Here is a 14,502-nt window from a genome sequence, read left to right as displayed (position 1 = left end):
TCCCCCCATCCCTATGACAATGTTCCTCGGATGAGTGTGACTGGGGACAGGAGTGGAGAGGAATGAAGCTGTAGGGACAGGGGAGGCAGCACAGAGGGTGCAGGACCACGCACTGCCACTGCCCTTGAGCCCTAGATGTCAGGAGCACCAGCCAACACACCAAGCTTCAGGGACACTGACCAGCAAGGGAGCTGCTCGTCCCTATAGAAGGCTGGCAGTACCCCAGGTGACATCCAGGTCCTGGAGAGTGAGCTAAAGAGGCCCACGCAGGGTAGAAGGTACCTGATGAACAAGGGGCAGCAGCCATGATGCGGCACACTGTAACCAGGTCTGAGAGGATCACCAAGATGCTGACCTACCCAGGTGCGCAGGAGCCACCCTTCCCACAGATGCCAGGGACCGTGGTTGTCTCCCGACATGCATCGTCACTTCTCAACAGTTCGTGTTCCCGCAGGATGAAGTGTCCCCAGCACCCACCCATGTGTCCCAAGGACTTGTGCCGGTGAGGAGTGTAAGTCACTCTCTGAAACAGCTGGAAATAGTGCGCCAAGTGCGCACCCCAGCCGCAAGGAAACCACAAGAGGGTGAAGAGACATCCTAGGGTTGCACTTGGTTTATTTGGATGCACGTGGAGCTGTCTCCAGCAGGTCTTCACCACACACGTGGGTCAGAATGGAACCAAACCAACCTGGAGGCCCTAACCCACAAGAGCCCACGCCAGCACAGAACCTGCAGGACCGCTGTCAGGAGCACCAGCCAACACACCAAGCTCCAGGGACGCTGACCTGCAAGGAAGGACACCTCATCATTCCTGTTCTACTTCACCAAGTCTGAGCACGGAAAACTGTTGCACCACGAAGTGCCCTCGACACTGGCAGTCCACCCCCACCCGGATGCCATGCAGAAGATGCCCTGGGGTTTTGCCCTGTGAAGACCCTGCTTCCACCCCTCCCCCAGCACCGGTCACATACCACCAAAGCGATCAAGGTGACGTCCTGCCCCATCTCCCTCCAGGCTTTAACTGTTGCTTTCATTCCTCAGAAACCTGCTGGTCACAAAGCCACAGTCAGCCTGAATCTGCCAGGCAAAGTCCCCACCACACATTCCCACTTGACTTTCCTTCCCCTCCATGGCCATGCATCTCCCAAGCCCAGCCCACGCACCGCTGCTCCCCATGTCCCCTCGAGCCCTCTCTCAGTTCCTGCCTTTGTTAAGTTGCCTCAGCTAAAAACAGCCTTGGCCTCCTCAGGGTCCCACACCCTGATGGGTCCCTTTAAAAGCGCTCCCTCCTGTTGTCCCATGCACTTACTGATGTCTACCCTCAACCCAGGGCTCCTGCATGCTAAGCAAGTGCTCCTCCACTGAGCTGTGCGCCCGGCCAGGACCACGCTTTTCTTTATGTCCTCTCCAAGGCATGGGACACAATGCCATGCCGAAAATGTCACCTCACAATCTGTGCTGACAACAAAGCAGACAGCCAGGGGAAGGAAAATCCCACCAACAGTTACTGCCTGGAGCTGGATGCAGTCTCTGACTCTAGCCAGGAGGGGACAGGGTGCAGGAGACATAAGAACATCTGTGTGCCCTGAGCCCCAATAAGGGGTCGTTGCTCCCAGCCAAAGTGGGCTAGAGCTACCCTATCCAACATGGCGGCCATCAGGTAGGTACACTGTACCAGTCCCTCAGTCACACCAGCCACACAGCAAATGCTTAATCAGTCCTGTGGCTAGTGGCCACTCTAGACAGCCTAGAGAATGTCCATCATTGTAGCAAGTCCTGTTTAACAGCACTGTTCTGGATCCAGTGATCTTTTGAAATCAGAGATCTATGCACACCTTCCTTTAGTTTGAACAGTATCCCAGTATTTCTAGGACAAAGACCAAGACCCTCACTAAGCCACAAGGCCCTGTGTGGCCTGGTTCTTCTGCACCTTTTTGGCTTTGCGTGCTTTCTGAGCTAGGATGGTTTTCTTCCAGTTCCTCCTCCCTAGGCCATTGGGCCTTTGCACACACTATTACCTGGCTTTCTGAGCAAATGCCTACTTATCCAGAGTCTAGCTCAAGTCTCATCCTTGGAAAAGCTTTCCAGCCTCCATCAGGCTCCCTGAGATATACTGTGCTTCCCTTCGGAACATTCACCTCTGCTTAAATTAACCACCTCTTTTTTTTTTTTTTTTTCTGCCCTAGTACTGGAGAACGAACCCAGGGATGCCCGACCACTGAGCTACATGCAGTCTTTTTTTGTTCTTTGAAGCAGGATCTTCTCAAATTGCCCAGGCTGGCCGTGAGCTTCCAATCCTTCTGTCTCAACCTCCCAGTAACTGGGACTATGCCTGTGTGCCTCGGTGCCCCGGGAATGGCACCCTCCTAAGTGGTAATTTAACTTTATCTCCGCAGCTGGTGGGTAACTCCCCGGGAAAAGCCTTGGCTGTTTTACCTGTGTACCCCCAACGCTTCCCATGGCGCCTGGTCCAATACCACTAAATCCTTCCGCCTGTTTGCAGTATCATACATGACCACCAAGCGGCTGCCAGAGTGCTCACACCTGTTACTGCAAATTCCGACCCGGGAGGGCTCCGCGGGACTTACTCTAGGTCAGGGTGGGGCTGCCTGGTACGGGCTGCACAGGCCACTGGGCAGGTGCGACAACACAGGCGCCGTTCCCCGGACCACGACCCTGCGGACGCTGTCCGCCCGCTGGACATACCTGGTCACCCAGACGGAGGTCACTTTCTGGAGGGAGGAGTCGCTACACGCCTTCACCCCACCGCCGGGACCTGGAAGTTCCTCACTTCCCGCGGAAACCCTGCGAAGAGAGCAAAGCAGCGGGGCTTAATAGGACAGTCGCGCGCAGCTCACCCACCGCGGCCGCCTGCGCCGCCCCGGGCCCACTTCCGGGGGCATCGTCCAGGCCCCAGCGGCTCAGCGGGGCGCGGCTCCTCGGTTCCGTTCCGCGGGAAGGCGTGGGTGGCAGGGGCCCCGCGAGGAAGGCCTGGGGTCTCAGGGACCCCGGGCTGGTGGCAGAGGGTGCCGCGGCCAGCAGGAGGCGACAGCCGGTCTCCTTTGACCAGACGCTGCACATGGCTTTACTCGCTTCCCACCCCACTGGGCGGAAGCAGTTCTGTAGACGCACTTCCGGCAGGAAGTGAGGGTTTACCATCGAGACAGCAGCTAGAGAGTCGCCCTCGATTTTGAATTTGGGTCCTCCAAGGCGATCTTAAAGGGGCCGTGGCGCGAGATACGGTTAAAGGGGATGAGAGCCTTGGCTCGGGGGAAGGGCCCCAGTAGCAGGGAAGCAGAAGGGACCGCTGTTTCCTAACATCCTGCAAGGGTCTGGAGCCTTGCGTGCAGTGGCCTTCCTCTCCTCTTGCAATCATCTTATTTGTTTTTTAACAGATGAGAAATCTGGGGCTCCAGAGAAACCAAGTTACTTTCCCAAGCGCAGCCAGCTGGGAAGTGGCAGGTTCAAACCCAAGCCGTTCTGCTCCAAATGCAAAGCTCTTTTCATCACCCCAGGTGAAAGGAAGGACATGGGAGGAGAGGGGCTAGAACGTCCGCAGCCAAGGTCGTTCTACCAAAAGATGAGCACGTGATCAGTGCTAGGCAGTTCAGGGTCGAGGGAAGACTGCTGGATCTGGGAAAATGACAGAACCTGGGAGACAGAGATCACAACCCTCCTTGGCTTGAGCCCTCACCAGCCTCTGCCCCAGCACCAGGAGTCACAAGCCAACAGTCTGGCTCGGCTTGCAGGAGGGGCTTGTTTGACCCCCTCAGTGTTTGAGTTTGTATTATGCCTGAGGCAGGGACTATCTCTGTTAGCCACAGGCTCCACCACTCCCTATTGTGCACCCACTGTTTTCTACTTATACAGTATCTCTGTACATGTGAGCCATTTGACTTTGTGACTTGGGGAGCCTGGACTAAAACCTGTTGGGAGTCTCCCTGAGAACTTCCCGGGCCTTTCAAACAGGGCGGTGGGCAAATTGCCAATGGGCGGCTAGAACTCCCCGGGCCTTTCAGATAAGGAGCCCCTAATGCAACATGGCAGCAGGCAAGTTGCCAGTGGGCGGATAACAAGTTGTTTTGAGAATTTTCTAATTGGTCCTCCCGTCTCCCGCGATCTTGGACAGCTCGTGCCCCCCCACGAATCTTATGCAGGGCGGACTGGCGGGCACCGCAGGTGATGACCTGACCTTTACTATGATTGGCCCTGGGAGCTTCCTGGTTTAAGATAACTGACCCTCACTTTCTATATAAGCTAGCACCAGCTTGCAGTCAAGTGCTTCATCTTTGTCACTGCTGTCTGTGTGTGTGCGTTTTAATCTCCCACGTAGAACCTGGGCCTTTCAAAACCCCCAGGCTGTCGAGTGGCATTAAAGCCCTTTAGACAGTGCCAGGCTTCCAGCCTCCCAGTGTCTCCCCAGGGTGTGAGATTCCACAGAGAACTGATGGTCCAGCCTGGGGCCATGTGACCCCTGTGGCTGAAGGCATGGTACAGTAGAAACTTAACCAACTGCTCGGACTGGAATCAGGTTTACCCAAAAGTTAGATAAAGCAGGGAGTTAGAAATAATAACAGATGTCATATACTTTATTTTTTTTATGCGGAGCTGGAGATGGAACCCAGCTCTACCACTGAACGATACCACCAACCCTCAGGCCTTTTATTTTTAGCGTGAGTCTCCCTTTCTGGAGAGGTGTTGAAGACATGTAAAATTATGTGAGAAAATTCATCAGGATTACTATGACCTCCCCTCTGTAGATTGTCCTGCGCAAAGATAAGTCAACAATTAAATTTTCAGTTCAACTTAGGGTTTCGGTGTTGCGATGGGGGCAATGATTCTGTTTTGTTTTACCCTATTTCACGAGTTTACTGATCGAATCATGTGATTATAAAATGATAATCAACTGGCACAAACAGGTTTGGGAACAGTGTTCTCTGCTGGCATTGGGCTCACTGGTTGGAGAAGCTGGGGTCCTCTTAGAGAAGAGTCCCCAACTTGTGCGTTCCTTGAACCCCAGATTCCAACCAGTGAGCTGCACAGAAGGAATGAGGCTTTCATCCAGCAGGAGAGAGAGCTTTGCTGGACTATTTGGTTTTTGTGTTTTTGAGACGAGGTCTCACTGTTGCCCAGGCTGGCCTTGAACTCCTAGGCTCAGGTGATCCTCCCGCCTCAGCCTCTTGAGTACCTGGAACTACTGTTTTTGCCCTTGGAGCTGGAGCAGGATGGTCCCTAGTTAGCTGGGTGAAGCTTCCAGGAGCAGGAAAGCAGTCCTGGGCTGTTGAAGACAGGTGGCTGTTCTGTGTCCCCACCTGTGCCCCCTGGTGGTGGCTCCTGGAGACGCTAAACAGCGGTCAGAAGCTTCTGCTCCCTCCCTGCGACCTCTGAGCAGAGGCCGAAGGATCGCTCCTCCTCCTCCTTTCCCATTTCTGCTTCATTAGGAAAAATCGAAACCCAGCAAATCACATTTCACCCCAGAGAGTTAATAACCCGTGGTGAGGCGCAGAGAGGGAATTCACGGGCCTTTCCCGGCCCCCAGCAAGGCAGAGACAACCAGCAGCCTGCCTTGGCCCTCCTGCAGACCCCCCCATCCCGAGCCCCATCTCATCTGCCCTGTTCTTCTGACTGCCCACGTCGTCACTGTCTCTGTCCCCACTTTGACACCTCTCTGACTGCCCCTGCCTCCAGACACCCCATGGCTCCTCTCAGCAGAGGCCCGGCCTTGCAGGCCGCCCGGGTAGCAGGTGCCTCCCTCCCTGACCCTCGATGCCGGCTCTCTGCTGTGCTTACCCCCCACGTCCTGCTTCACCTGGGCTCTCCAAATGCCAGGTGGTCAGTCCGAAGCATCCACTGAGGGACAGTGGACGGTGTCCGCCTGGTGTGTCTGCAGCGGGGTGGGGCGCAGGGTTTATTTAAGAGTCTGGGGAGTTGCGCTGGGGCCGGGGCCGGTTCCTGTGTGGTTGACAAGGCGTTGATCTGTTTCGACCAGTGACCTAAGCGAGGTTCACCTGGGCTCAAGCCTGCAGCGGGGACAGGCCCAGGTCGGGAGGCGGAAGCCCTCTGTGTCTCCATCAGGACACAGTCACAGAGCTGGGGAACCGGGTCCCTGCATGGACCGTCCCTGTAGCCCAGGAGGGGAGAGTGGCTGTGGGAGGTGACGGTGTTTGTGGGGCCGGAGGGTGAGGGCCAGGCGGCAGCTGGACTCTGGACGCATGTCCCAAGTGCCTTTCTTTTCAACCTCTGAGCACTGGGCACATCTACACCTGGAACAGGAACTTGTCAGCCCGGGTGCCATCAGAGGACAATTGGCTCTGATTACATGTGGGAACAGGGACGCCTCTTGCGCCAGTCATGAAGGAGGGAGGAGGAGGAGCCCCCAGAGCGGCCAGCCAAGTGGCCGCTCTGCTTCTCGTCAGGAGGCCTCTCTACCCCTGTGAGTTGAGTGGCTCAGGGAGCCCAGGAGGGCTCGGCAAAGCCCTGTCACCCTGAGTGGCTCTGAGTGTCCCCCCTCATCAGGGGTGGAAAGGCCTGGACATACCCAGGTCCGGGGGGGGCCAGCAAGCCCTGAATTCTGATACTCGGAAGGGAGGACGGACGGCCTGGCCTCAGGGTCACTGCTTTCTCGAACTCTGCCTCATTTTCCCCTCAAAGCAACCTTAGGAATTAGCTGTTGGTGTGCGTGTCTGTCACAGGCTCAGAAAGGCCAGGTGACTTACCTGAGGTCACCTGAGAACAAGAAACAGGTGAAGGTTTTAAGCATCCAGCGCCCTGACTGCCCATAGTCTGCTGGACTCGGTGATGTCCTCAATGTCACCACAGAGGCCAAACTCCAAATCAGCCGTAGCTCCCCATCCGGATCCCCATCCCTCCACCCCCTCCCTTAGTTCTCTCCTCCTTGGGGGCCCATCAACATGCTCAGGGTTTTGGCTGCCTAAGAAGGGGACAGTTCCAGTAATGGCCAGTCCCCGGGCACCCAGACCGTTTCCGAGGCTGCTCTTCTGGAGCCCTGGATTATAAAAGACACGGAAGCCAGACACCATCATGGAAGTTCTGATTTTATGGTCTGGGGTGTGGCTCGGGAATCAGGATGTTGGGAAGCACTGTGGCCTTCCAGGTACAGGATTAGGGGCACCCGGGAAGGTCTGCAGCTATGAACAGCCAAACAGTCCCCATCAGGAGAAGCTGTTCAACACTTGTGAATGGGCAAGAGAGACTGGGCAGGTTTGCAGTGGAGGGCAGGGTTTCAGGGGCTGCCTGTGTATAAGGGTTTGTACCTTTGATACTCTATTGATGAGGCTCTTTGTGGCTCATGTAGGGGAGGAGCTAAACTGTAGGCCAGGGGGCTGATTCTGGTGCATAACACCGTGGATGGGTCTCTCCCCACAGAGACACAACAGGCTTCCTTTTTCTTTTTTTAACTGGGTCTCTTGAAGTTTCCCAGGCTGGCCTCAAACTTGCCTAAGCCTCCTGAGTAGCTAAGGTCACAGGTCTGGGCCTCTGCATCCAGCTTACAGTGGTTTCCGTCCTCTAGAAAAGATGAATTTGATATTTTTATTTATATTTTTTGTTGTAAATGGACACAATACCTTTATTTATTTATCTATTTTAAAGAGCGAATTTTTTAGTATTTATTTTTTAGTTTTCAGCAAACACAATATCTTTGTTTGTATGTGGAGCTGAGGATCGAACCCGGGCCACACGCATGCCAGGCGAGCGCGCTACCACTTGAGCCACACCCCCAGCCCAATTTATTTATTTTTACGTGGTGCTGAGGATCAAACCCAGGGCCTCACACATGCTAGGCAAGTGCTTTACCACTGAGCTACAATCATAATCCCTAGAAAAGGTGACTTTTTTTTGCCCTGTGGGACACTGACCAGATTTACTTTATTAACAATTTTGTTCTAGCATCCTTTCTTTTCTTTTTTTTTTTAAATATTGTTCAAGGAAAAGGATGATATAAAACTACATATCTGTGTATATATAGCATAATCACAAATAAAAAACAAAGTTTATATTTAAAAAAACTGCAAAGAAATATACCAAAATAGCATAAGTGGTCATGCCTAAGGTCAGAATTATAAAAGATTTTAAAATACATTTTTATGTACCTTTTCTTATTTTCTAAATGTATGGAGTGAATAGTAGTTAAATAAGTATTAGGTATTGTATGGAGTGAATATTAACTTTAGGTAAACATGTTTTGATGTTGTGCTACAAGTGCGCAGTGTGTTAGGTATAGATAAGATAGTGATGAGTGCGAAGTGTGTTAAGTATGGATAAGGTAGTGAAAAACAAATGATGTAAAGGAAAAACCCCAATAAGATGTAAACAAGTTAGGCTTAGTATAAATATAAGGCACGGAGGACAGGCAGCACCTCTCAGGTCAGGCACTGACACCAGCCGCCTGATTGGTCCGTCCGGTCTCTGCTCCGCTGCTGCTGTGTGGACTGCTGTGAGAATAAACGAAGCATTGGAAAGACATCTCCGTGAGTCGGTGTGGTGTGTTCGTGTCGCCGGGGATTCTGGTCCGGGTAGGACACGGCCGGGGACCCGCCTGCGGTTGACCTCCGAGACCAAGGCCCGCTCCAGCTTCGGGAGCTGCTCGCGACACTAAATAAAGTCTGACGCTGGATTTGATCCCCAACATACACAATGAAGACTATAAGAGGGATGGAATGTCCCAGCCTTCTTGGTCGCCTGTACCTACAGCTGACCCCAACATCTCCTTTCAGCTGGTCTCAACATCTTCTTGGTTCCTCATCAGGTCACAAGATGCATGAAGTCATGTGCGTAGACTCATTTTGTATCTGGGAGTCATGCTTTCAGTTTTTGAGGATCATCAGTTGACCCCACCGAGGGAGAGCGGGGCGGGGGGGGGGGGCTCCTCCCTGCTTCCTCAGCATAGCACGCCGTACCCCCACCATGGCCTGGGCTTCCTTCCCTGCTGTCCTCGGGGCTGCATTTGACCCTCTGGTCAGGTCTTATGATGTTTGCACCCCCTGTACCCAGGGCAGGGCCCGGTAAAGGTTCCTGGAGGGTCTCTGGAGTCAGCTCAATGCCATCAGCACTGACTCACTGCTAAAAGACACACTCAGGCAGGTTAAGGATTTGGAGTCTCTTAGAGCAAACGGGATTCGTGCACCAGGCAGGACCAAGCTGCACACAGCCCAGGGCTCCCGGGGTACACAGGGGACAGGGGACTTTTATACAGGAAGCCGTTTGATGGGTTACAGTGAACAGCAGCCCTGTTAGCTGGTGGTTTGGTGGGTGAAGTCTGGTTAGAGGCTGTTGGTAGTTTCCTGTTGGTAAACTGAAGTCTCCTTTTATGGTCACCCCTAAGTGACTTTCTTAGCAGCCCAGGGCTCTGGAGCCACCTCTGTGTTAATGACCCCAAGTGCCTGTGCACGGAGGCTCCAGTCCCCTCCCGCGCGGCTCTTCTCTCTTCCCTCCTGTTACTCTTTCCTTCTGAGAATGTTAACCATGACTTCTAGAACTTTCTTTCCGCAGGGAACTGGCTCCACTGCATTTCCAGTTTCTTCCTGGAGTCCTCTCTTTTGTCCTTAGGGACCCTTTGTGGTGAGAAAGTGACGGTCTCAGAGGGTCTGTGCCTTGTTAGGGTGGACTAGAGACCAAGGCCTGTCCATGGGTAGAACCCTCCTAAAGAATGTCACCCACGCCTGGGGCCCAGGGCCTGTGACCTCCAGTGCCAACACCCAGCTGCTACCCTGGGCAGCTGTTCCCGACATCTCCACTATTCATCATCTCCATTATTCTTGGTCTTTTGCTTTTCCTTGTGAATTTTGTCACCACCTTGTCGGGTTTCATGAAAAACTCTATTGGAGCTTTGATTGAAATCGCATTGAGTTTTCTGCATTAGTTTGGGGAAAAGTGACTATATTTGATGTTGAGTCTTCCCCCTCATGCATGAATATGAGGAATCTACTTACGTCCTTCAGAAAGCCGTTTCATCTTCTCCCTGGGTGTGGCGTATCATCTATGGATTGTATGGTAAATATTTTGTCTCGTTATTTTTAATGGAACCCTATTTTTTAAAGTTTCCATTTGCTCTGTGAGTTACTATTGCACAAGGAGCAGATACTTCTTGACTTACAACGGGATGACACCCTCATAACGCACCCTAAGTTGAAAGTAGTCCAAAATGCGCTTCATGCAGCTGGCCTGGTGCCGTCCCAACTCAGCAACTCAGGGCACCATGGGGCACCCGCGCTTGCCCTCACGAGTGGACCGGGGACTGTGCTCCCTGCCTCCGCTCAGCATCAGTGCCTTTTTTTTTTTTTTTTTTTTTAACGGGAGACTGAACTCAGGGGCACTCGACCACTGAGCCACATCCCCAGCCCTATTTTGAATTTTATTTAGAGACAGGGTCTCACTGAGTTGCTTAACACCTCACCATTGCTGAGGGTAACTTTGAACTCACGATCCTCCTGTCTCAGCCTCCCAAGCTGCTGGGATTACAGGTGTGCACCACCGCTCCTGGCCCAACATCAGTGTCTTGCAATCAGAAAAGATCTAAATTCAAAATTTGAAGTAGGGTTTCTAATAAACACACATTGCCTTTGCATCATTGTAAAGTCAAAAAATTATCAAGTCAGCTGGGCACAGTGATGCACACCTATAATCCCAGTGGTTAGGGAGGCTCAGGCAGGAGGATCATGAGTTCAAACCAGCCTCAGCAACTTAGCGAGGCCCTAAGCAATTCAGTGAGACTCTGTCTTCAAATAAAATACAAAAAACTGCTGGGGATGTGGCTTAGTGGTTGAGTGTCCCAAAGTTCCATCCCCAGTACCAAAAAAACTAACAACAACAACAAAGAAACATCATTTGTTGGGGACATCTGTATTTTGTATATTAGCTCCATTAATTATTGTTAGTATAGAGGTTTTTTTTTTTTTTTTTTGCAGTATGGTGGAGTGAATGTAGGGATGCGTACACTCGCTCGCTCGTGTGCTCTCTCTCTCTCTCTCCCCCAGTCTTTTAAAATTTTTATAACATTTCTAAGTTATGGAGGCTGGCCTCAAACTTGTGATTCTCTTGTCTTCACCTCCCAAGTGGCTGGGATTACAGGGCTGTGCCACCTGCCTGGCCACAGACCTTTTTATTTTTGTTTTGAGACAGGGTCTCTCTCAGTTACCCAGACTGGCTTTGAACCTGTGATGCTCCTGCCTCAGCCTGGCTGGGATCACAGGTGTGCACTTCCTGTCTGGGCTCTTCTTACTTCTCACAGTCTGTAGAGTCTCCGGAATTCCTATGCAGGTGATCATATTATCTTCAGATGACTGCTTCGCCTCTTCAGCTTCATACATCTCGTGTCTTTCTGGTCTTACTGTATTAGTCGGTGGTTCAGTAAAATGTTGAAAAGAAATGGTATCCTTGTCTCACTTAGGATTTTAATGCTGCCTTTTCAAAAAATTCACCACTGAGTAGATTTAGTGAAGGTTTCATGAATCCTGTTGACTGGGTAAGAAAGTCCCTGTCTAACTCTAGTTTGTTCTCTGCATCTTTTTTTTTCTTTTTTTTTTTTTTTTGCATCTTTATTTATTTTTCGTGGTGCTGGGGGTTGGCCCTCCGCCTCCTGCTGTAACAGGGGGGTAGATCCCCAGCCCAGGAGGATTTAGGTCAAGGAGACTGTGAGTTTCCTTGAATGTTGTTGCCTGTCCCTACGACAAAATCTCCTTGGAGAACAACTTGAAAGAGGGAAGACTTATTTTGGCTCATGGTTCCAGAGGTTGCAGTCTGTGGGTGGCCGGCTCCCTGTTCCTGGGCCTTGGGGAGGAAGGGCAGGAAGAGGAAGGCTGTCAACTCCTGGTGGCCCTGGAGAGGAGAGGAGAAGGCTGGGGAGGGGAAGCCGTCCCCAGCGCCACACCCCCAAGACCCTCCCCTCCAACTAGGCCCACCTCCTCGGGTCTCATCACCCCCCAATATTGCCATCACAGTAAGAACCCAGTGGTGGACTGACCCCCTGATGAGTCAGGGCCCTCACCTGCCAGTCACCTCCCCAGAATCCCCCCTGAACAGTGCTGCCTGGGGACCACACCTTCAGCACGGGAGGTTTGGGGAATGTTCCAGCCCAAACTGAAGGAGACTAGAGCAGTTCTGTAATCTAAATATCACCAAGACATGACGTGATGCATTATTCTTGCATTCCCGGGATGGAATGGGATAAATCTGGTTTCTCTCTGCTGAGCTATTCCTCGAGGTGTGAGGCGTCTCCCTTCAGAAGTAAGTGGGGCTCTGCTTCTCCTTGCTCGCCCTGGCCTCTGTCCGACTTTGGATCTAGGTTGGATGGGGAGCCTTGTCCTCTCCCTCTCCTCCTTATTTTCTGAAACACATTTTTTAGTTACGGATTATCTGTTCCGGGGTGTTTGGGGAGGTAGGGAAACTTATGAATTGATTCAATTTTTTAGCACTAATTGTTTTATTCAGGTTTTTTTGTCTTTAAAATACGGTGATAAGTATTCCTTTAGCAAATTATTCATTTTATCTAAATTTTCAAATGCATTAACATAACGTTGTTCCTAGTACTTACATGTCATTTCAGAATTCCCCCCAGATCCAGAGTCACGCTTCCTCCTCATTCCTGGTCGTTTTTATCTTCTTGGGTGTTTTAGTTGGTTACAGCTTTTCTTTTTTTAAACTGGCTTCGGCTTTGGCTTGGATCTTAAATGTCCCCCAAGGGCTGCTGCGTTGAGGGCTTGGCCACCATCCCTTGACACTATTGGGAGGGGGAGGGAAGTTCCAGGGGGTGCCCGGTGGGGGGCAGGCCACTGGGGGTGTGCCCTTGAGAGGATGTGGGACCCCAGCCCCTGGCTTTGCCTACAGGTCCATTGGCACAAGGAGTCCACAATGACCAGTAGTAGGTGTAGTTTCAAGTTTAGTAGAACTCTTATGCTGTCCCTGTGGGAACAGTTGGAACCTCCCCTGTCCCCAGCAACTGAGGCCTGGAGTCTAGCAGAGCCTGTTTGCAGAGTTGGCAAGAGGGGCTACTCTTGCTTCCTGGGCAGTGGACTCTAATGTCTGCACACAGGGCCCTGTGCATGGACCATCAGTTCAGCATATGCACAGCATCCTAGACTCCTAGAGGATGCGCACCCGAGTGCAAGACACCACCCTTACCAGGCGCCTTGGAAGAGCCCTTAGTGGGCCCCTGGACTGTCCTCTGAGCTCAGGAGTTTCTGGACATTGGAGTAAGTGGTGAGACCAATGGATCTGACGGCCATGTGCATATATCACACCTCCCTTGTGTCTGGAAGTGGAGATGGGATCAGCTGGGGCGTGGGGGAACTTTCTGGGTGACAGGAGGCTGGATACACAGTGCATGAGTGTTTGGAAACTGTAACTGAGCACTTAAGACCTGGGCCTGCCATTGCAAGTAGATTCTAACCTTAAAAAAAAAATGTGAATAAATACAGAGCTGCAGCTAATGATGGGCATGCTGAATTATTTAGGAGAAGCATACTGATGAGAGTCATTCGCTTTGAAATGCTTCAAAAACAAGATGCATTAATAGATGGAGAGATCGTGACCAAGCAAGAGTAGCAGAGAGCTGGAGGCAGAATCTGGGTGGTGGGTATGTGGGTGATCATGGAAGAATCCCCCCACTTTGCTGTATATTTGAAAATATCTGTAATAGAATGTTGGGGCGGTAGCTGGGCAGGGGCAGGGGGAGGAGCTCTGGGGAATCCATATCATCATGGTGAGTCTCATCATGGTGACCAAAGGAGGGTGAAGGGGGCTTGACTGGGGCTGGTGCCCACCTCTGCCAGGGTCCCATCAGTAGGCAAGTCAGAGCTGCGGGGAACTCGTAATTAGGAAGGTTTTGAATCTCAATAAAAAAAATTGTATCAACATTAACCAAGTTACCACCCCTTGGAGATCAAGTGTTTTAGCCTATTCCTTTGGGAATCTGTCAAATGAATGAAAACTGAACCCAGTTTCCATCCAGCTCTCCTGCTTAGAAGCTGTCGTGTCTTAGGAGGTCACAAACCTTCCCATCTCGGCCTCCGTTTCTCCGTGGGGAGAGTGGACACAGCTAAGCCTGCCTCACAGGACGGCCGAATGGAATCCTGTCTCTAGACGTTGGTGCCTGGCGCAAATACGTCCTCAACCAATGGGAGTTTTATCCTTCCATCTAAGTAAACATAGACATTTTCCCGGAACAAAAATTTTGATTTTCTCTGGAGCCTCATTCAGAAGGACACTATGCGCAGGGGCTTGAAGCCACAAGACGCGCCACCAAACGTGATACTGCTGACGTGGCTGTTCCAAGACGATTCCTAGCTTCCTGGCCTTGAGAAGACATCACTCCAGCCCTTCTCCTACACGTCAGCGCCACTCCATTACCCGCTTCCTTTCTTTTCTTCTCTGTGTCTTCTTTAAGCACCGCGGCTCTTCCTTGGCAAGCATCCAATTTCATGATGGCAGGGAGAGCCAGCGCAGGGGTGGGGGGTGGGGCAGGAGCCGGGGGAGCCTGGGAATCAC

At 51.9% G+C, this 14,502-nt stretch overlaps 1 long non-coding RNA gene across 2 annotated transcripts; it reads right to left on the bottom strand.

The window, feature by feature from the left end:
* Window positions 1-598: 598 nt before the first annotated feature.
* On the bottom strand, window positions 599-3,126 carry LOC308636035. 2 transcript variants are annotated; one of them, XR_014019333.1, is made up of 3 exons: window positions 2,707-3,126; window positions 972-1,048; window positions 599-785 (listed from the first exon to the last, which is right to left on the bottom strand). It is a non-coding gene; the product is annotated as an uncharacterized lncRNA (long non-coding RNA). The 2 variants fall into 2 exon arrangements; XR_014019334.1 differs by having other exon boundaries at window positions 972-1,045; window positions 2,707-3,123.
* Window positions 3,127-14,502: the final 11,376 nt, after the last annotated feature.

This window comes from Spermophilus citellus (assembly GCF_964194105.1).
Source record: "Spermophilus citellus genome assembly, chromosome: 17".
In the NCBI taxonomy this organism is placed as follows: Eukaryota; Metazoa; Chordata; class Mammalia; order Rodentia; family Sciuridae; genus Spermophilus; species Spermophilus citellus.
Note: the sequence above shows the minus strand (reverse complement) of the source record. Positions and strands in the feature narration are given on the sequence as shown.